The sequence below is a fragment of the Pezoporus occidentalis genome, unplaced genomic scaffold (genome assembly GCF_034315485.1).
Source record: "Pezoporus occidentalis ecotype Australia unplaced genomic scaffold, CSIRO_AGI_Poc_V1 ctg2, whole genome shotgun sequence".
Classification (NCBI taxonomy): Eukaryota; Metazoa; Chordata; class Aves; order Psittaciformes; family Psittacidae; genus Pezoporus; species Pezoporus occidentalis.
This window is the reverse complement of record NW_026913855.1, coordinates 1,825,340-1,848,991: the sequence shown is the minus strand read 5'-3', so window position 1 is coordinate 1,848,991 and position 23,652 is coordinate 1,825,340.

Sequence of the window (23,652 nt, the reverse complement as noted above, 5' to 3'; positions counted from 1 at the left end):
ATTTCTTGGCATACTCTTACTTTCCTAAATTCTCTCGTTTCCTGCTCTCTTCCTGATCTTCAGGGTGTTAAGAAGCTATAGGAAGCAGATCTCTTCTTCATGGCTTACTCCAGAACATAAGGCTGGACTAGTCAGACATGAGGGTAGAGAAATTTATGTGCTCAAGTCATAACATCTGAATTTGATCCTCCTTTCAAGGCAGGCACTCTCGAGATGAATGCAGCTCCTTTCACTGAGCCTTGGCAATGTAGCAGGAGGAGAAGTTGTTAACAAGTGTGAACTGTGTGTTTGGGATCAGGGGACGTAAAGGGCTGCCAGCTGGCTTCTCCAATTATCTGAAGTTTTCTTATGTCCCTTTAGACCTCTCTGTAATTGGGGTTATATGTTGTATTACTTTCTTTAATTTTGGACTAGTGCTGTTTAGTTGAGCTTCAGCACTTTGATATTCTTTGTTCTTCTGTTTTTATTTTTTGATGTCTATACCGGTGCAATATTAAGCCACAGATTCAGTGGATTCTGCAGTTCCTGTGCCTTAAAGTAGTATGAGCATTTGGTAACATGTTGTTTTTTGATGTCACTGTCCCACATGACATCCTTGTCTCTAAATTGGAGTGACATCAATTTGATGGATGGACTACTTGCTGGATAAAGAGCTGGCAGATGGCCGCACACAAAGAGTTGTGGTCAATGGCTCAATGTCCAGCTGGAGACCAGTAACGAGTGGCGTCCCTTAGGGATCAGTGTTGGGACCGGTCTTGTTCAACATCTTTGTCGCTGACATGGACAGTGGGATTGAGTGCGCCCTCAGCAAGTTTGCCGATGATACCAAGCTGTGTGGTTCGGTTGATACCCTGGAGGGAAGGAATGCCATCCAGAGGGACCTTGACATGATTGTGAGGTGGGCTGATGCCAATGTTATGAAGTTTAACCATGCCAAGTGCAAGGTCCTACACGTGGGTCGGAGCAATCCCAGGCACAGCTACAGGTTGGCCAGAGAAGAGATTCAGAGCAGCCCTGCGGAGAAGGACTTGGGGGTGTTGGTTGATGAGAAAATGAACACGGGCCAGCAGTGTGCGCTTGCAGCCCAGAAAGCCAACCGTATCCTGGGCTGCATCAAAAGCAGCGTGAACAGCAGGTTGAAGGAAGTGATCCTGCCCCTCTATTCTGCTCTTGTGAGACCTCACCTGGAGTATTGTGTGCAGTTCTGGTGTCCTCAACATAAAAAGGACATGGATCTGTTGGAACAAGTCCAGAGGAGGGCCACGAGGATGATCAGGGGGCTGGAGCACGTCCCGTATGAAGACAGGCTGAGGAAGGTGGGGCTGTTCAGCCTGGAGAAGAGAAGGCTGCGTGGAGACCTCATAGCAGCCTTCCAGTATCAGAAGGGGGCCTATAGGGATGCTGGAGAGGGACTCTTCATTATAGACTGTAGTGACAGGACAAGGGGTAACGGGTTAAAACTTAAACAGGGGAAGTTTAGGTTGGATATAAGAAGGAAATTCGTTCCTGTTAGGGTGTGAGGCACTGGAATAGAGAGGTTGTGAATGCTCCATCCCTGGCAGTGTTCAAGACCAGGTTGGACGAGGCCTTGGGTGATATGGTTTAGCGTAAGGTGTCCCTGCCCATGGCGGGGGGGGGGGGGGGGGGGGGAACTAGATGATCTTAAGGTCCTTTCCAACCCTAACTATTCTATGATTCTATGAAATGAATGCCTAAAAGGTGGTCTTTATTCTGTATTTTTTTCTGAATTCATTTTTAATTTGGCTGTGCTTTGCTTTTGATTGTTTCTAAGGGAGTATCTGCTGAGCTGCTAGAAATTAGAAAAAGCTTGCTTCATAAGAGGAAAGTGGGAATAGCAATTGTAATATGCTACCAGAATCCTTTGCAAACAAAGCCCTTCCTGTGTCGTGCTAGTAACTACCTGATGAAAACTGAAGATCCTGTGCTCTATTGTTTAACAGGTTTTTTGACATAGAATGTAATCTGAATCAACTCAGAATAGTACCTTTTACAACAGCACACTCAAGTCTTTTTCCAAACTAGCCTAGGAGCAGTTTTTGCTTTGAGATGATGGGTTACAATTTTTCCTCACCACTTTCTCCATTTACAGGATACCAGAAGGGAGAGAAAGAGAAGGAATAAACTTAAGAATGTTAGGAAGTCAACCGGGCTTGTAGGGTGCAGATTCACATCTGAGATGCGGTGAAGGCTCATTGGTTTTAGAACACTTCTGCTATGTATGCTATATTGCCATATATTTTTAAAAATGGGGAAGTGCAGCATTGAAAAGACTGTGTTAGTTTTGTAAGAACATAATCTTTCTCTTTTTCTCTTTGTCTTTTTTTTCTTAATCCTGAAGTCAGTGTCCAGCAAGATGTCCCTTTCTGCTTGGGTCAGAACACTTTAGTCAGACCACTCTGCAGTGGAGTTTTCATCATATCTGTTCTTTTTTCCACCTAAATTGGAAAGTTTGAATCCTTGTGTCATTCCTTGTATGAAGCTAGACACTGCAGTGATAGACAGTCCTTGTGCTGTTCAGAGAACAAGGGCTCCTAATAACTTCTCACTTGTCTACAAATGTAAAAGCCAGCTACCATCTGGTGCTTAGCAATATGTAACAACCACGCTTACGTGCTGAGAGCTAATGAACCTACCCTCTACTGCTTTTGCAGTATTATTATTAGAATTATATTATTAATACTACTAATAAGAATAATAATTATAATAATAATAATAATTACAAACCCCAACATTCAGTCACTAGATTAGTACAGTGAAAACCTACAATGTATAAGGAGCCCTGAAAAGTCATCGATTATAGCTGTGTTTTCTGTTCTAGGAAAAAAAAAAGAAAAAAATCTGGCACAGAAAAGTTATGAAATGTGAAGACATTCCAGATCATAAAAATGAAAGTTGAATCTACCAAAAGAAATTCCACAAGCCACTGAACAGTTGATATTAGAAATCCACACCATTCTCCCAGCTGATGGTGTAAATCTCACCATGTGGAATAAACTGAATACAACCAAAAGTATTTATTCTTGCAACACACAGAAAGTCAAGAAGTTAAGAAATCTGAAACTAAATGTGAGAGAAGATCAAGAAAATAAATTGCAGAAAAGGGATTAATGTGTCTTAAGTGCTGGAATAAAACAGAACTGTGGCTAAAATCCAAGTACATGCATACTTTTTTTTAAGTTTGAGTTTCTCTAACAAGTGAGTCTGTCCTTAGGAATATGTAATCCAACACTCTTCTTGAAACGTCCATTTGGATTTCAATGTTTCATATTTTGCAGGCAGAAATTGGCTTATAGCAGTTGAATAGAGAGAAGAGAAACCCTGATAGTTCAGTCAGATACATCCACTTTTTGCAGTGTTTTTTTCAGCTATTGTACATATTTTAATACTTAATTTCATTCAAACTTGGTACAAACAACCTTTATTATGTGGAACTTCATTATAATTTTAAAATTATTGCAGTTCCTGCTTTTAAATATCATTTAGCTGACTGAAGACTGAATTGAGTTCTACTACAAAAAAATGACAGAACTCTTCATACTAAGAATATTTTGTTTCCTGTTAATAGCACAGGGAACAATCTCTTCACTTCAGAAAATTTAATTTCAGCTTTTTATGTCTCTTCTTATTGAAATATGAAATATGTTTCACCTAAATATAGCATTTATACGTATGGTGATTTCAGTTTTTTTAATTTCTACATTCAAAGTGTCAACACATATTGAAAACAGGTGTGCCATTCATAACATTTATCCTAACTGTAAATGTTAATTGCATTGTTTGCTTGCCTACTTAAATTCGTATAGAACTGTGTTCTCAGCTTCATACGATAGCTCTTTTTAAAAACTATGTCATGCATTCTTGGAACAGAAATATATTGGACTAGGATATTTTTACAGCAGTCTTCTTCAAACAGAAGAGGAACTGACTCCCACCTAGAAATCCTTATTTCATCTCTGTACTGACAGTTGGTCTTATTCCCTGCCTGAAGGCCAAGATTAAATTTTGCTTTACTGCACTGACGCTGGACAAACCAAGGGAAACCCAGAGTCTTCTCTGATCCCATAATTGTTATGTAGACTGAGTAGTCAGATGTAGACTATCCCCCTTGCTCATTCTTTTAGGCAGAAACAGGTGAACAGAAGCACAGACCTTCTCTTTCTCAGATGACTGAAAAGGTTCATCTGTCATAAAAGAAGATGTGAAGTAACACCAGCTAAAATTAAAGCTATTCAGAACAGGACCCCATGAGAACATGTCTTTCAAGAGTGTTTTGAATGTTGTTAAACTGATAGTATTTTTTGAGCAAAGCTGAATACTTAAAAGATGGGAGAGTATAGAAGGATAAAGCTTTAGGATCTGTATAGACTAGTTAGTCTGATGCAAATCCCAGGAAATCATTTGTGTATCATACTGCAGTTTAGAAAATGTTGTATGTATGTTACTGGTATGAACCCACTGTAGCTGTGTAAAATTAAGTCCTCATAAAGAAGGCTTTCTGCTATCCATTTCAAACATCTGATTAATACATATGTGTGAGTTTATACAGCATACTCAAATTCTCTGAATTTCTTGTTTTACCACCAGTGTTTTGGTTCAAGCAACCTTGTTTTATATAGAGTTGTCATCTCATATCAGGCAAATTAAAAAATAAAATAATAAAAGCTTTTCAATAAAGGGCTGACTTCAGGACTACCTGAGGGGAAAGAGAAAAAAAAAAAAATCTACCTAAGGGTCAAGGCAACTTTATAAGTTTTAGTAGAAGTCTAAATAGTTAAGGTTAGTCCATAATCTTGTAATGGTAGTTTGCAGATCAAATAAATACTGGGACAGTATGCAGATCAAATATATGTTGGTTATATAGTAAATTATGAGGAAGGCAAGGTATAGCTTATAGCATGGTGCTCTAATCTATCTTCTAATGAAACTGGAGCAATTCAACAGAAGGAAGTTTAATACTGCAAAATTAAGTTCTTTTATGATCCAGTTTTTTGTTATGATGGCCGCCCTTTTTCTGAAAATGCCCTTTCAGTAAACTGCTAATGAATCACTGCAGAAACTTGCATCAAAAAGAATTTTCACTACCCTACTTTGGCAAAAAAAGACTGAATTGTCCCTTGAATGTGTAGGAACAGGACCAAAGAAAAGAGAAGGTGACCTTATGTCTGTGCACACATAGAATGACCACTGTTATACTGTGTATAGCTCAGATGGTTTTGTTGCCAAAAAGATGTGAAGAGAGCTAGACAATACTCCTAAAAAGAAGGCAAAAGAATTAACCGAGATGAGAAAAGGAAGCCTTGTGAAATGAGAGTTGAAGAGTTCAATTTATTCCAACATGGTTTTCGATATAGGTACAATATTGAAAGACAAGATAGTTGAAAATTAACGTTTTTTCTCAGCCTTGGTGTCAAAACTATAATTACGCTTGATTGAAGGCTGTAAAAAATATTACTAACATATGCATTCTAGTTCTGAGGATAATTAATGAAATTCAATTAATAAAGGTAGGAAAAATATGAAGCATATTGCTATCATAAAGATGAAGCGTATTTCAAAAAAAAAGTTATAATCTATTGTGTCTGCTGGTTTGGGGGTGGGGGATGGGGGGGTGTAACTGTTTTGGGTTTTTTCCTTGATTTTTCCTACCTGTTTTTTCTTTTTCTTTTCTGAAAAGGCTTGCTGGTTTGAATGGTGAGGATGATTGTCTTGGATAGTGCTGTTTATCATTCTAGACTTAGAACTTCTCAAGTACCTGAGTTACTCTAATCATTCTTCAAAAATCCAGACAAAACCAGGATCACTCCATTCTGCCTCCGCATGCTCATCAAAACACTTCCATCTCTCCTTAGGTAAGAACATCGTAATCATATACCTAGGCTTCAGGGCTTTAGCCAGTTATTTGCGGGATTCAAGGAGGATTACTTTCCAAAGCACAACCAATGAAAGACATTTTTTCTGAGCATGGATGTATGTTTTTCCCAAGACTTTCAATGGTTTTCTTGTACAGAATATGCATGGAATAGGTTGGTCCCATACTCTAAAGTGTCATGGAAAATCTTGCATTTTTGTATCTTTCTTATATAGCCAGGATCATGCTAACAACCAGATTTACAGCTAGAAAGTGAAGATAATTTTATTTCATCTCATCTTGTATAAGAACCCTTGAGGGAGTAATAAATAGTTGCATTCTTCAGCCCACGATATGGATTGCCCTCATGGGTCACCCAAGCATATCTAACCAATTGCCTGTGCCATGAACTTATCAAGCTCCTGGTGGATCACAGAGCTCTCCCTTTTTTGCTCTGTTTTACAGGAGTTCAGGCTCCTGTGCTTCATCCTACACTCACTGATCTGCAGTTTACAGCAGGTCAGATTATGAAATCGAATATTTCCTATTGGACTGTGACAATGCAGACCTACGAAGCAGCCATACTGTGCTCAGAGTATGCAATTTAGTGTATATTTCATTCCCTGTTTGCACTAGTTCTATTTTTTTCTTCCTATTGTGCTTTTGATTACTAGCTTGAGCCCGCAGGTTTCAGCTCTTCAACCTATAGTCATTACAGCAGCATCACTGAAATATGGAATATGGCTGACTACTCTAGTGTCCCAAATCTCTGTGTTCTTTTTGCTTTTCTTCACTTTCTCCACTGTAAGAGCTTTTTGCTTGTTAAAGTATTCTGACCATCTGTTAGAAGACGGGGTAGCTTTTGTAAAGAACCAGTGCTGTATTTCAAGTTTCCTTTCAGTTTGTGTGAAATTCACACCCTCTGAATTGTTCAAGAGCTGGATAAGAGGGAATGTTTGCAGCTGGAGATTTTCTGAATAAGCAACCCCTTTCTAACCTTCCATCCTATGTCTTGTTTATTGTTTGTAAACTGTCCCTGTTCCATCACAGTGCAGTAGCCATATAGCTATATATAAAATATTTAAAATTAATAAAATTTGACACAGAACGTATGAAAAAGATTGTGGATTAAAGACTAAAAGGTAATGGACAACTTTCACTGGCAGTTTGGTCAAGGGAGTGGGTAGCAGTCCTGAAAAGAGAGACTGGGAAATACCTGCACATTGAAGCAAAACTGAAATTTTGAGGGCATATCTCTTGCTCAAAACATTTTTCTGGAGTTTCCTAATATCAGGTCAGGAGGGCAGAGGGAAGAATATGGAGAATAAGCTCAAAATTAGTGTTTCACTTTCAACATTCAGGTTTAAGTTTATGCTTCACTTACTCGGCTTTAAGGAAGGGCCTTGTTTGTCTGTGCCCTGTTTGTCTGTGCCCTCCTTGCCCCCAGTGCAGTCAATAGTGTATTAATTAATAGAGCATGCAAGAAATGTTGTCAGATACCCACGGCATTTCACGTGCAGTATGGGAACTCGTATGCTATTTCAGGTGTTCCTATTATGTACAAGTGACCTGAGAAGAAAGAGAGAAGAGAGCTGATTTTACAGGGAAACTGATGGGTAAGCACTGCTGGAAATGGAGGAATTAATAAAGAGTAAAGACTGGCTAGGATCAGTGATGTGCAAATGCATTGAAAAGCACGAGAACTGAGGAGTGTCAGGAAGTGGTAGTGGTTTACCAGTACGCAGTGGAATACTTGCTGGAGTTCTTGCCTTACATATTTGGGAAAGAGAGAAGATAGTAGCTGAACAAGGAGGCAAAACAGACACAGACCACACCACAGGTCATGGGACTGTCCCAGAAGAGGGTTGTCTTTAATATGATGACTGAAATTCATTAAATAAATAGAGCATTAAGACTGATTAGGGTGGATCATATCTGGGACAAATAGAAATAATGTGTTGTAGATCAAAGAATAGAATCCCAGAGTCGCAGAAGGATTGAGGTTGGAAGGGTCTCTGGAAGTCATCTGGTCCAATCCCCCCGGTCAAGCAGGACCACCTAGAGACAGTTCCCCATAACCATGTCCAGACAGCTTTTGAGTGTCTGCAAGGATGGAGACTACACAACTTCTCTGATCAACTTGTGTCCATGCTTGGTCACCCTCACAGTAAAAAAATATTTCCTGATGCTCAGAGGGAATGTTGTGTGTTTCAGTTTGCTCCGATTGCCTCTGGTCCTGGCACTGTGCACCACTGAAAAGAGCCTGGCTGTGTCCTCTTTGCACCTTCTGTCCAGATATTGATATACATTGATAAGATCTCCTTGACCTTTGGAAGCATGAAAACTTCCAAAACCTATTTATTAAAATACGACTGTATTGTCTTACTGATCACTGTATCATTTAGATGTTTCATCTAGCTCCTGTTATGTATAACTAGTTGTGAATTAACACTCATTTTAATAAAGAACTTTCTTGAAGATGCCTTTTATTTTCCTTTTCTGCTTTTTTTCCTAGTATGTTTAAAAAAATTACATATATAATTGCATTTTCAACAAAGAATTTAAAGAAATACTTAAATCACATTTATTTCAAGTGATGAGCTTCAGTATTACACTTGGAGTTAAGCAGTAGTAAGTACCCCAAACCACCTGAGTTGCATGCTTTCACCTGAAGAACAAGGTAAGCCACAGTATCAAAGGATACACTCTTCAGTTATTCTATTTAAATTGGAATGATTTGTTATATCATAAAGTTTTTATCCTTTTTGTTATATCTGTGTAAAGTGGGCAACAGATACTCATGCCTGAGTGGTCAGTCAGGTTCACTTGCAATGGAAACAATAATACAATGAAGAGCCTGGGATCTTCGTTTTTCTGTTTGTTTTAGAGAATGTTTCATATGGGGTGACTTAATCTGTTCCTATCTCCTTAGATCATCCTAAACAAATATTCTTCCTTTCCTGTAAAACAAATATGTATCACTCCTTTCTCATCAGTCAATTATTTCCCTTGAAAAAAATTTAATGTTTTCTGAATTCATGGAAATTTTTATGTGCTTTTCTGATAGAGAAACAGTCAGAACAGTTTCCAAAACCCACTAGCCCTAAACTAATTTCACAAGTTTTTATGTTTGTATTAGCTTACACTTACACCAGAAAGCAGTCTTTCTTGCTGTTTTGTCACTCACTATCTTGCAAATATGTATGTGATGTACTACTTTGTGTAGAAATGCACAAGTAAATTTAGGTTTATGCTTATATTAGAGAAGATGCAGCTGAAAAAAATACATCTTGTATTTGAAGTGCAATGTAATGAAAGAAGTAGTTCACTTTATGGTCGCCATCAATACTCGAGAAAGCTCTGCACAGACCACAGAGAATCTGCTCTACTGTGGCAGTAGAAAGGGACATTGTCAATCACATTCTTCCCCTTTTCAGGATAGGCAACTTTAAAGAATCTCAGTATTCAGCAATAATTGTTTGAAGCAAAAATTACAAAGAGGGAAAAGGGACTGAACCTTTTTCTTTCAACTTTTTAATCTACCAATTCCTTTGAAAATGAAGAGCATATGTAAGAAGCTCAAAATATGATTTTTATTCCGAAACAGCCCTTATAGTGAAAAGAGGCATTTTCTGGATCTTCAAGGAATAAGATAGTGTTATATCAATCTTACATGGGAAGGAAACAAAATAGGTAAAAAATGTACCAGCAATGCAGGTGCATTTTAAGAAATTACATTGATTTAGAAATGTAAAAGCATACGAAAGAAATGGCTAAAGACAAGTAAATATTTTGAAATTTTCATTTTCCATATGAAAACAAAGGGTAAAGTTCAAATAGGAAAGAATGAACAATAAAAATTTAGAGAAAAAATCAAACATTTTTAAAGTGACATTGAAAAGAGACAAAAAAGGGTATAGTATGAATAAAAATAATACCTGAAAACTCTGAACCTAACTGTATCCAATACCTACTAAATGCTTCAAAGCTGAAAGATACAGGTAAAATTCTAATGGTAAGGGCATATGGAGTGCACTACTATTCTGCAAGAGCTACTGTCAGACAAAAAGGCTTAGAAATAAGGTCTTACTATTTCTGTCAAAAAGAAGCCATTATGAGAAAGGCTAGGGAATTGAATGGGATAATTTTTCAAGGGAATAAAATACAAATATATCACAGGATCTCTATTTCAACCCTAGAAATGAGACAAGAATAATAATATAAAAAAAAAATCATATCCTGAGAGATGGAGAGGTCTAATTATGTTGTTTCCTGAACAGGAGCTTTTATTTTTTTGACATACATATGTATATGTGTGTGTGTGTGTGTGTGTGTGTGTATATGTGTGTGTGTGTGTTATGGACAATCTCGCAATACGACGGACTTGAAAATTAGAGAAATTGCAGAGAGAGACTTCTAAAAATATTTTCCTGGTTATATGAAATAAAACCAGAGAAGGGAGTGTGTAGTTCAAACCATCAGTTCAAGCTTAAATTTTAGGATGGATGGAAAAAAACTAAATATTTTGTTTTGCATAAGAGCCTTTGACAGAGATGAAGAGAAGTGAACTTGAATCTTTCAGTGAATCACCTGGATGAGTGTATCTAAAAAATCTTCTTCTTAGTGGGTTGTGGTGACCAGGCATCTTTCTCTTGATTCACAGTCAGATAGATACATATATACCCTTGCAGAGCTACCTTGACTGATGGTTGTTTACTCCTAGAATATGCAGAGCATTGTAATATTTTCATGCCCAGACAATAAGTCTCCGCAATAGGAGTATTTTACATCCAAATGGTATGCTGAAGACATAAGTGTTGTTTCATCTATCTTTAATCTGCTAGCAAATTGCCATATTTCTGTAGTGATTCAACTGCTAGATGGCCATCGACTAATGTAAATTTGTAGTGTGTGGAAACAGTAGTGAAAGTTGTTAACAGTAGCAAGATTTCATTCCCAATTCTCACTCCTTTTATCTTTGTATTTTTAAAAGGTTTCACTAATGAGCTGTTTATGTAATTAATCATGTTGACACAGTTCAAAGCAGATGACTTAAATCTTGGTTGTGAAGTAAAGAATTCATGAACCCTTGCTTACTGTAGCTTCAGTGAAATTAACAGAGAATTGAACGTGCTATGAGGCTCCTTAGTGTAATAATACCTTACAGGACTTGATCTTGAGTTTGTAAAACGTTTAACATAAATTACTTTAGTATATAGTGTAGACTGCTAAATAATCGCCAGATTGCTGCTGGAGAGTGTATTAATTATTCTCTTAACATTGCAGGAAATACACATATTCAACAAAAACTTTCATTTGTATCACAGTGGATTCCTGCTAGAGAAGAAAACAGTATTGTAATTAGTTGAGAAATAATGTTGTCTTTTTGAAAGTTGAAGTATATGATAACATTTGTAAAATCTAATATATATAAACTTCTAAAAATGTATTATTGCAAGCAGATCAGCAGTAACGTTGTAAAGATCCTAAAAGCATATGGAGACCAAATTTTGCCTACTGTAATCATGGAAGCTATTCACTGTAAAGTAATTAGTCTATACATACAAATCTTTGCAGAATCTGGGGGCTAAGATAGTTTTATGATCACAAATCTAAAACTTCATAAAGCATCAGTCTTCAAAAGTACATGTCACTTGTACATTGAAATGCACAAGGCATTCCAATGGCATTGAAATCAGTGGAATGTGAAGAAGAAATTCCTTTTATTGCCAAAGCAAACTAAAAAAAACCTGAAGTGGTAAAAATCATGACTGTGTGCTCCATTAAACAATTTCATATCGAAGCTCACATTTGCTATTAAGCAATGGATTTCAGGAGATACCAAAGATACCCTGACAAACCAAATACCAGCAAGGACAGAAGAGAGAAGGAAGCAAAGTGTGATAACGGACGTACAGATACTATAGAAATAAGAAGTCCATAATTGGAGTTTTTACAGTGTGTTTTGCCTTCTTCTTTAATCAGAGGAAAGAAATTGATTTCAGAGAGTTTATCTGCAAACTGCCTCTAGAAGAGCAAAATGTTGATGTTCGTGCATCTTTCAGCTGTCAGCTATGAAACATAGGGGAGAGTGTCTTCAATTTTGAAGATGACATCTTTGACACGGACTAAACGTTTCTATCTTTCAACTTTGGCATTTATATCCAGCTTACCTGGCAAGGCAGGAATGTAATCTCTGTAATCATTCCAGTGCGGTTTTGTTCCTTTAAGCATTGTCAATTAAGAGTATTTTGATCATTCTATCTCTAGAACCTTTCATTCAAAACATTAGTTCAACATGTTACTCCTCACAGAAAATGTACTAGCTGAAAAGACAGACAGGTGCTTAAAATGTACCGAAACCTGCAATGTGTGATAAAGACATTTCCTCTATTTTAAGGTAAGCCAGAAATTTCTTTCAAGAAATATGAGCCACATGGGATGTCACTCCGGTGTGCGCAAAGAGTGGTGGTATGTCTGGGACATTAATGAGATTTCAGTCTCAAAAAATAAACAGTCATGACTGCTTCTTATTTATTGCTGTTTCCCTGACATAATGAAATACTGCCCATTTTACAAGTCAATCAACAGTTTTTAATCACAGTAGACAGACATAGGTCATCAATTTAATAGTCCTAATTTTTGGCATATTGTGCATCAATAAACATCACCCTTTTTGCAGTTTGGTCTATTCTAGAAAGTTTTAGGTAACTTACAAGATAGTATCAACAATGAAGACATGGGATACTGTTTTCATAAGCCGTGTAACATACAAGACATTATAACAGTACAACACTGAAGAGAGAAGACAGATAAGGAGATTGCAGATTCAAACCCAGAACCAGTTGCAGTATACAGATGATTGGCTTTCTTTCCATTGCAGAATAAACCTAACATTTGCCTTGAGTATAACTAAGGAAACCTGTTTCTCAGGTTATTATTTGTGATTTAATTTAAAAAAAAAAAATGCATTTATTAAAACTATTCAGCATTTTGGTTTTTTTGTTTTTTTTTCTATTTGCAGATTTTTCTGTTTAGGTGGGATTTCTATGCAGCTATTACTGTGCTTTTTAGTTGCATTTAAGATGTTCTCAATGCTTAAATGAATGTAACTTTAATAATAAAATAGTTCTATTATCTGTATCAGGCACTAGTGTTTGGTTCTATCTACAAATTCATTGCATTATACATCACTGGTTTTGTCTGAGGGAAGAGATTAGTGAAAGAAATTAGACTTCTTTTTGAAGAAAAAAAAAATCAAATTCTGTCTCCTAATTCTTGTTGAAGTTCTACCAAGGCTTTTGGTCTTCTGTAGTACTTTGAAATTCATCCATTTATATAAATGTTTATCCATACTATCAGCAGTTTAAACCCAAGGTATCTGTTCTGAAGCTGGTCTTTGCTGTTCTAAAAGTTTTGCCTTCAATTAGGTTCCCCCCAAAGCAAGACCTCAGCACTTGCTCACCCATCAAGGATGCCTAGGGCTGCCCGTTTCCCTGTCCTATTATGCTGCTTGGAGGTAGAAGTGTGACCAGGTTAAAAAGAAAAAAGAAAAGAAGAAAAGAAGAAAAGTTTTGTGTATCAGATGATTGTCTTGCACATATAAGCCACTGAAATTCAAGCTTCTTTTGCTTGTGTGTGTCTTGCTCCTGGGTTAGACTGTGGTAACTGGTGTAATACATGTGCTGCTAGCAGTTTGTGTGATTTGTGGGTAGCCTGCTGTCCTCAAGGCTTGCTGCAGTGCCCCTTGGGATCACCCCAGTGCAGCTGGGTGCTGCACCTAGCACATCCTCCAGCTGACCCCTCTAGGTCTGGGAAAAGTTTGGACAGCTGTGGAAGGCAGCTGCTCTCAAGCACTGTTTCTGCTTTTGGATCCTTCTTCCTTCTCTTCAGGAGTAAGAGTATTTTAGAGAAATCTTTTTGCTGTTTCCAAACAGAAAAGTGAGAGTTGCCCCTAACTAATTTAGAAAATGTATATTCTTAACAGGCTCTTTGGACTTAGATTTTCATAAAAGCAATAGAAACATGTTAATAAGTGTAATATTAGCTAAAGAGCGGTTCATCTTCCAACCACAGTAATACTTATGAACTTTTTTACAATGGATAGGCTTAAAAACATGCACTACAGTACAAGCAATGAAATTAGAAAATGCATTATTAATTAAAAGGCATATTAAAGGACTTAGGTCCTGACCATGGACATAAAACCTTAAATTTAATAATGTCTATGATGGAATTTAATAATGTCTTTTTATTAATAATGATATTGTATTGGGACAGGACAGGAAAGTGGCAGAGATCAGTTTTAGTATATTCATTTAGATTATGATGATGTACTGATTCCATTAAATACCACTGATAAAAATATTTTTAGATGTGGTACAATGTAGCATGCAAGTAAGGTCAAAACCAAATTAATATTAAATTAAATTAAATTAATATTAACAAGTAATAACTTGAGTCATCTGAACATAAACCAGTCCACATACTGCAAATGTTAAAATACAAGCAGTGAAATGTTAGATGCATAAATGCATATGATATACCAAGTTTTCATTTACAGCAATGAACTTCCACTTTTATTGAAGCATTTAGAGGAATGAGAAAGGATTAGTAATCTATAGCCCTATATTATAAAAAGCTGCAAGGAAATAGTCAAAATCTTATTGCTTTGAAAAACTTGGTGTTAAATAATTCTGGTTTAAACATTCTTCAAATATCATCTTGTTAATTCTTCCTTATCAATCATAATTCTTCCTTTTCAAATGCAATCTGAAATACTGTTACGGGTTTAGATCATGTTGTTTCTGCTACACCAAAAATTAATATTGTAAACCCAGTACCTTTCTTATCACATGCGTATAGCTGTGTCTGGCACCTTTAGTAATAAATGCAAGTTCCTGCTATTTTTGTTTCCTATGCAGCCAAGAATTTGCCTTGGTGGTCTTCAGCACAGCCAACAGAGAATAGAATTTCTCACTATATGAGAAATAAGAGACTGGCTGATTGTGTGACTCTCTTGAATGCAGAGTTACTGGACGTTCCTAACCTGGAGAATTGTAGGAAAGGAAAATGAAAGGACTGGTCTGGTTTTAAGACATCTAGTTTAGTTTTGCAATTTCAAAGAAACCTTCATATTGAAAGCCTTCCTCAAGGCATGTCTTTCTTCAAAATCAAATTGGATTGCATAGGACTTTGGCCAGTTGAGTTCCAAAGATCTTAAAAGTCTTTTGAAAATCATACTATAGTATGTCTCTGAGCGACCTCTCCCAGTGCTTAACCTTGCTCCCTGTAAAAAGTTGCCTCCTTATGTCCAGTTGGAGTTTCCTTTATTGCCATTTGTGACTGCTGTCCCATCCTGCTGCTTTGTACCTCCCAGGAGAGCCCGGCTTTGTCTCTTCTACTGTTCCCCTTCTGGTACCAGCAGACTGTGTTTAGACCCCTGCTGTGTCTTCTCTCTTCTACAGTCAAAACAGACGCAGCCTGTGCAGCCTTTCTGTGTATATCAGATCTTCCAGTACACAAACCACCTCACTGACCATGCCCCAGCTTATTGGAATATCTCTGAACATGATCAAATCCCTACAGTTCATTAACCACTCCAATGTGGTATCATCTATCAACTTGCATATTGTCCTACTGTGTGTGTTGATGACAAAGATGCTAAATAGTATAAACTCTTGAGAAGTGTGGTTCCCAAAGTCTTGTAGTCTGATCAGACTTTCACTACCTTGTGGTCCATCCAACCCATAAGTCCTTAGTTTGGCTATAAGGATACTGTTGGAGACTGTGTTTAAAGCCTTGCTAAAGCCTTGCTATAGACAATGAAAGATACCTGTACTGTTGGTCTACATCTGATTGTTTCATCATAAAAGACAAATTGGTCAGGCAGGATTTTCTCTTGGTAAATCAATTCTTGCTCTTCCAAGTGAGATTGTTGCTGTCCATGAGCCTGGAAATTTTTTCTAGGATTTGCACTATAAATCTGATAAAGATTAAAGTGAGGCTAACCACCCTTGTATCTCTGTGGATCTTGCTTTATTCTCTTTTGGGTGGACACGGTTTGCCATTTTTCAGTTGCTGGGGAATTCCTCTGCTTCTTTAAATAGATGGTAATGTGCACTTCCCGCCCAGAAAGCCAACTGTATGCTGGGCTGCATCAAAAGAAGCGTGACCAGCAGCTCAAAGGAGGTGATTCTACCACCCTCTACTCCAGTTTTGTGAGACCCCACCTGCAGTACCATGTCCAGCTCTAGGGCTCCAACATAAGAAGGTTATGGACCTGTTGGAGCAAGTCCAGAGGAGGGCTTTGAAGATGATCAGAGAGCTGGAGCACCTCTCCTGTGGAGACAGGCTGAGAGCTTAAGTACCTTAAAGGGGCCTACAGGAAATCTGGAGAGGGACATTTTTGCAAGGGCATGTAGTGATAGGACAAGGGGGGGATTGGCTTTATACTGAAAGAAGGTAGATTTAGAGAAGACATTAGGAAGAAATTCTTCACTTTGAGCTTAGCGATGCACTGGCACAGGTTGCCCAGAGAAGCTGTGGCGGCCCCATTCCTGGAAGTGTTCAAGGCCAGGCTAGATGTGATTTTGAGCAGCTTGATAGTGGAAGGTGTCCCTGCCCATGTCAGGGGTGTTGGAACTGGATGATCTTTAAGTTTCCCTTCCAACTCAAACTATTCTATGATCCTCTAGCAGGGAGTATGTCCCCAGTGATGGCAGTCACTCCATTCAACACTGCTGAATGCATCCTGTCCTATTTTGTATTTCTTGCTTACCTACATATCTCTAACAAGTCTGAAAGAGAGGATAGAATATTTATTTTATCAGTAAATTGAACAGATGTTCTTAAAAACTACTGAAAGCCGGTAAATGAAAATTGCCAAACACAGAAGCCATTAACCATTGGAATAAACTACCAAGAGAAGTGGCTGATAATCCATTCCTTTAATTCCGTAAAGCAAAGCTAGTCCCTTCCTTGACCATACACATTAATCAAACCTAAGTCATTAGGCTTACTACCAGAGAAAGTGAGTGGAGTCTTCTGTCTTGTCTTGCCCATTAGTCTGTTACTTAATTGTTCCTTCTTGGTTAGAATCCATGGAGTTACCATTATGATTGTTTTCTCAGAGGGGGAAAGTAGTTTTCTTCAGTAGTTTTGATTTAATGGTGGAAAGAATCAGAAGAATACAAACAATAATAATTTATCTAATATTATACCAAAAAAGAACTGACAGATTCTGGTTTCTGAATGATTCCTTTCATTTTTGAAGATATGGGACCAAAAGCCAAGTACTTTAGCAAAGCTTTTTATGGAAATAAGGCTTTATATGATGTGTCTTTCCTACACCTTCTAGTGAACAGATGGGTAGTGATCGATTATGCATACAATTGGGGCACTAAAGAAAATGTTGTCATTTTTTCCCCTGCTAGCCATTTATATGTTTAATTCTTTGACAGAACAGAGGAAATGTAACTAAATGTTCTGTTTTAATTAAAATGAAAGTAAATTTATTAGTCAGGGAAACTCTGTGTTCTGTTTATGCTTGGGGAACAGAACAAACATATGTCTCTGCTTCATTGTTTGTCACCATCTAGCATAAGGTTATGTTTTGTTGCTTATTTAGCCCATGGAACAGATCATACTAGTGATATTCTTCATTTTTATTAATTCTAAAGAAGTCTAGTGAGCAGTAATAAGTAAATGGCAGAAGAAAAGCACATCCTGAGTATCATTCCAGTAGGTGTTGTTTTAAAAAAAAATCTAAATAAATGGCAGTCACAGCATTTCTCAAATGGGAATTTAGGTGGTTGGTGGAACTTGTGTGTTTCTTCAAGTAAAAACACAGAGAATAAGAGTCAATTTGTTTCTTGACTATTCTTTGAATTTCTTCAGTTGTCTCATTGCATGGCTAAAGGAGTACAACAGGAATGAAATGGGAACTTTTACACTGTTGATATCAGAGATTTATCTCCATTGGGATTTTAAAAACTTCACTTAAAATTTCCCACTTGCACTAATCAAACCAGAGGAGGTCATACTAGCATCAAGCCTGGCATTGCAGAATAGGAAGGGTACTACGCCTATACAGCAGCCCTTAGTGGGGTAAAATCCCCATTGGCTACAGTGCATGAAGCCTGCCTTTGAGGACTATGCTATATGTTCTTTAACCTTGTTTTCTCATTTGACATTCATAAATGAAAATACTGACAATCTAATAATTTAGAAGTGACTGAATTTATCCTCATCTTCTTCCTCTTTCAGAAAACTACCCAGATTTATCCTTTTTCCTGATCTAATCAGAAACTAGGTTAATCCAGTTAATAGAAGCACTGGAATTAGACATCAATCGACTCTAGAACCCTGTACTAAATACAGTTGTCCCACAAGCTGTAGGTGATTTAGCTCTGTTAAATAGTTCAGTAATTTTCAAAATTCAACTTTGGTCCTGTGTTAGTGCTCAATGTAATTCTGAAATATAAAGAAATATATATATATAAAAAACTATAAGATACAATTACTACAAATACAGTGCAGGTTTGTCCCCTGTGGCAAAGAAGACCAAGAGCATCCTGGTCTGCATTAGGAAGAGGATGACCAATAGGTCAAGGGAGGTCATCCATTGCCTCAGCCCTGGTGAGAGTCATCTGGATTGCCAAGTCCAGTTCTTGGCTCCCCAGTACAAGACACATATTCAGGTACTGGAGCAAGTCCAGCCAAGGGGCATATAGATCATTAACTGATTGAAACATCCATATGTCAGGTGAAGCAGAGAGCTGGCACTGTTTGGCCTGGAGAAGAGAAGGGGCTGGGTAAGTCTTAGCAGTATGTATGAGCACTCAATGAAAGGGTAAGGGTCAAGAAGGGGAAGCCAATGGTGCCCACTGACAGGGCATGAAGTAGTGAGCACATATTGCTATATTTAAATATATTGATCCTGTGCATTTTTCAAGGAGCAAAACAATATCTGGATGCATTGTCATAGTGGCAAGAAGTGGTAAAAAAATAGTGGATACGGCATACAGTACAGCTGAGGCACGGAGGATGCCTGAGTTCCAGTGGAGACTCTATATCAAAAATGACCCATATTTTCCTTAGCATAGCTTCAGCATGTTTCAGCATTATGGTTCAATGGAAAGGATATTATCACTTCAATAGAAATATCGTCATCATGATCTTGTAACATATCAGGGCTCTCTTTTTTGATTTGCTATTAGCCTACTGAATGATGAGTCTAAGTAGCAATTTCTTTATCTTAGTAAAGATAAAAAGTATACAAGATGCCCCAGAAATAATGTTCTTTATGATGACATTACAAAAATATGTCTTTAGAATGTCCCAGAAACTTTTGCCTGTTGGTATTTACCAGCCTTTAAGAAAAAAATTTATTAAAGCTCCTGTTACAGTGGGGAAGAAGACAGTCTCTTGTTATCAGCTGTAAGAGCCATCAAATTCCACCAAATACAAGGTTCATCATTTGAGATCAGACAACTTTGTAATCAGCTGATACAATATATAAAAATAGAGTATCTAAATAACTATTTGCAACTATCCAGAGAGAATCTTGACCTGTCAGGATTTACTATCAGCCTGTGAATGAAAAAGAGATTACTTTTGCCTGTAGTAGTTTCAGAAACATCCGGATATTTTCCTTACCAGGCTTGAATTTAGAAAAATGCTGCCTATTGCATGTAAACCTTACATAGTTACCAGGAAGCATCCCATTTTACAGTGGTCACTGCATTATATACAGTTACGGGTGTATATTGGTTTCCTAGGAAAGATCCCAATTAAGCAAGTTTCTTGATTGAATGGTGTCTACTATATATGCTAGTGAGAAATTACACAGCATGGGCAAAAAGATCTACTAATATCTTCAGTCAATCACTGCATTGCCTTTAGCTGAGACTTTTTTCTTATCTTTCCCTTGGTGGTGCGATGCAGACACTGAGAGATTGAAACACTGTGCTACACTTTTGTTGCCCTTTCTGCATTTTCTATGCTTTCCTGCATTTGCAGAGGGACTGATTAGCTCAGAATTTTATGGTAACAGGTAGCAAGATGCCAGGTATTGCACTGTTTTCTCCAAGTCCTGTCAGTACGTTTTACCTGTCATTTCATGTAATACTAAAGGAAAATGATTATATTATCACAAGTTTTCTGTGACTGGCAACTGTATTGGCATCATATATCTAGGAACAGCTGTTGTTGTTTTATTAGAAAATACTCCAGTGATGCTTAGTGTAGATGGAGCCAAGGCAGTATCAGCAGCATTGCCATTCCCTCTGCCATTAGTATTGTGTAGGATTTGCTAACCTCTATAAAAATTTTATTTTTTCTAATTGACTATTTTAATTTTTTAGAGAATATATATGGCTTAATCCTACTTCCTCTGAATATTTGTGCACATTACATTACCAAAGGGAAAAAAAAAAAAACAAAACCAATATACAGTAGGCAGGATCTGAGAACTGGCAATTCTTCGCCAGGAATGTGAATGTGACTTAGTTGTGTGCTTCTCCACTAGACAGAGTTACAAATTCCTGTCCCACCATTTAACCATTTTTTGGTTAAAAATGAAAATTTTGACTGCTGTGATCAATATTGGTATGTTTTTCTATTATAAATCTAAACATAGGAAAGTAACAATACTCTCAATGCATTTGATTTCAAAATTACTTTCACATTTTTTATGTTTTATTACTTTTAGGTCCTCTTCTATGTAGAAATAGCAGTGATATGGTGATTCAGTTATGTCCAATTGTGAGGCATCACCAAACTATATACATTATTTTAAGATCCTACTTGACATATTTTATTTTTAAACTGTTGACTGCACTTACTGAAACCTTTTTAGACTATAGTTTTTAAAGAACTGTCATTAGTAGATCACATACAAACACTAAAGAAAATGCATCTCTGTATATAGTAGTAAGAATAGTAATAACTATGAATAAAAAATGTTTATCAAATAAGAGAAAGAGATTGGAGGGAGTGTCATCGTTCTCAGGCATATTGCTGGGACTGGTTCTGCACTGCAGCTGAGAACAAAGGTAATTATTTAATCTAGTTAAAAAGGAAAAAAAAACAAAACAAAACACTAGCAGTTATGCAGCCAGTGTTAACTGCTACTTGTTTTCAGTGGCAGTGGTATTCTTTTTCATGTGTTGTGAAATTGGTGGCATACAATGGTAGAATACATTTTTTACCCTTTCCCTCCAAGAAAAAGGGAAGCAGTTTGTACATAATTTGTTCATAAGACTGGAAAGTTGCTGCTGGGGGTGTGGGTAACTGGGATATTCCCTGGTGCTTTTGAACAAGAACGTGAAAAATCCCAGTACAATTCTTCTCAGTGTGTGAGAAGAGGTTCTTGGCAGCAACTGTGCTCATTTTCTTCAACTGCAGCTGTTAGAGTGCACTTGCCTAAAAAAGAGGAAGAGTTGGACTGAACTCGGCAGGATTAAACATTTAGGGTACAGAAAATTCGTAACCTATAAATTACCTAGATTTTTCATTAACTTATGTATTAATGAACCACTTAGTCTTTTTATAACAGGTTGAATGTTAGCTGAATGATCACTTCTCTACCCGTTACCTGCAAGATGATCAATACACGTTTAGCATATTAAGCACCAACAAAGAGAGACTTTGCAGGCATATCCTAAAAATGATAAACTGGAACTGTTATCTAATAAGGAGAATTTCAACAGCAGATACAGAATAGTTTTTTGGTTCCTTCTTTTAAATCTGTAGAAACTTGATTATTTTTTGGTATAGCTAAATATGCTTCTTCATAACTAGTCCACCTCCACATCAGTATTGCTTTTTAACACACAAGTCCACAAGTTGGAAGGTACTAAAAAAAGCCCCTTCTGTTTTTATGCCCCCAGTAATTACAGTCACAAGTTCTCAAGTCTAGGAAGGGAACTTTCTGAATGTGATTGGCAAAGCTCTGTGTTTTGATATGCTGCTAGAATTCTGCTGGGCTCCTGAGGTAAACCCTATGCATGCAGTGACTTCAAGGGTTATATTGATATCTCTCTGGAATTCCTTTGGCAATACTGCTGCAGATCCAGACAATAATTTCATTTTGGGGGCTCTTTTCATGAAGCTTTTTTCCCCTATGACACATTTAGATTCTTTTAGCATTCAAACTGATGAAAAGGTCAACCTAACATCAGTAACACCAAATCTCAGTATTTAGTTCTAAAATGTAGGCTTAGAAGAAATGTCAGAGTTCAGTGAGGCTATTTTTATTTTTTTAACTGTCAGCTTCTTCCTTGAGAAGTGGCATAATTTTGAATTTTTAAGAAAATCTGTGACCATTTTGTACCAAATCAGCCTGCAATACTGGTTATAACCTCTTTACACTGATGTTCTTCTATCTTAATTAAGAGGAGACTCTGAAATATGTATATATTAATGTATATGCATGTACGTATTATATATATACAAAAGAAGAAAGCACTATAGATTTTCACCTTTTAAATGCTCTTTTGGAGCATCAAGACTTCCCTCTGCTTGTCATACTTCTTATTGCAGAAACAAATGAGTTGATGACTTAGACACTGAGTATCTGGTGAATATTCAGAATTTCACTGAAAATTGCTGAAAAAAACACAACATAAAATGAAATGGTTTGTTTTCAGCTGTATTCTTGGGTTGTTACACTTAAGCAGCATTTCATCCAGTGGTTGGTAGGCTGATAGATAACCCTGTGTTTTACCTCTTTCAGCAGTGAGGAGAGCGTCTTTGGAGGGTGGCTTGGTGTGAGCTCTTTTCCATGTGAAATTGTATGGACCTTCAAAAAATTAAAGGGAACGGGAGCTGGTTCATCACTTCCCCCCCCCTTCCTTTTTTTTTTTTTTCATCCATGTTACTAGATGTAACCACCGCCCTGACAAGGAGATTCAAAATTCGCTTCTCCCCTAGTGCAGTCAAGTAGCGAAAGCATCTGGATAAAAAGAACCCATCCCCCAGATCATGAGATCTGAATCCAGAGCTATGCAAAACCTAGCAGAAGTTGCAGGAGAGAGAACATTCTGAAGACTGTGTATTAAAGCATTGATTCATATGTGCTGCAGTTGTAAGCCAGAGGACATATAAATAGCAAATTGAAACAGCTTCTATTTCATACTCTCCAAGAGCTTGCATCTCCCAAATTCAAACAACTAGCTGCTTCTTGCCTTAAGTTCCCAATCCTGCTTGCAAAATCATTTTGAATGTGTGTAGCTAAACAGCTCAGAGTGATTTTGTTTGGGAAGTTCCTCAAAACTGAGCACTATATTTTATTCCGACTTTGATTCAAGTGATCTCAGTGAGCAGTGTTGTTCTTCCACCTTATCTGGTGTAACAGCTTCCCTTCTGGTTATGTCAAATTGTAGAATTACTCTTTCCAGCTGTTCTTTCCAACATTGACCATTTATACCTTGGGTACTGCTTCTGAGTTGTAATACTGGTAACCAGTAGATTTCTCTCCTTCCATCCTGCCAGGGCTCTGGAGCTCATTCCAGACCACCTGTACTGTTGGCCAGAAGAAAGACTTCTGCACCAGCAGGGTATGTGCTGGGGCTTTCACTTGGATGTTCATTACCTTTTTAATATGCTGCCTTAGCAGGCTGGATAAGCAGAGTCTGACATGCTTGCTGCTTGCTCCATTACCGAGACCTTGAACCAGAAGAATGCCATTAATCTTAACTCCAAATAAGGTGTGTTTGCAGCAAAAATGTTGCAGGAGGTCCAGCTCTTTGAATTACTTTTGCATCAGCCAGTCTGCTTTG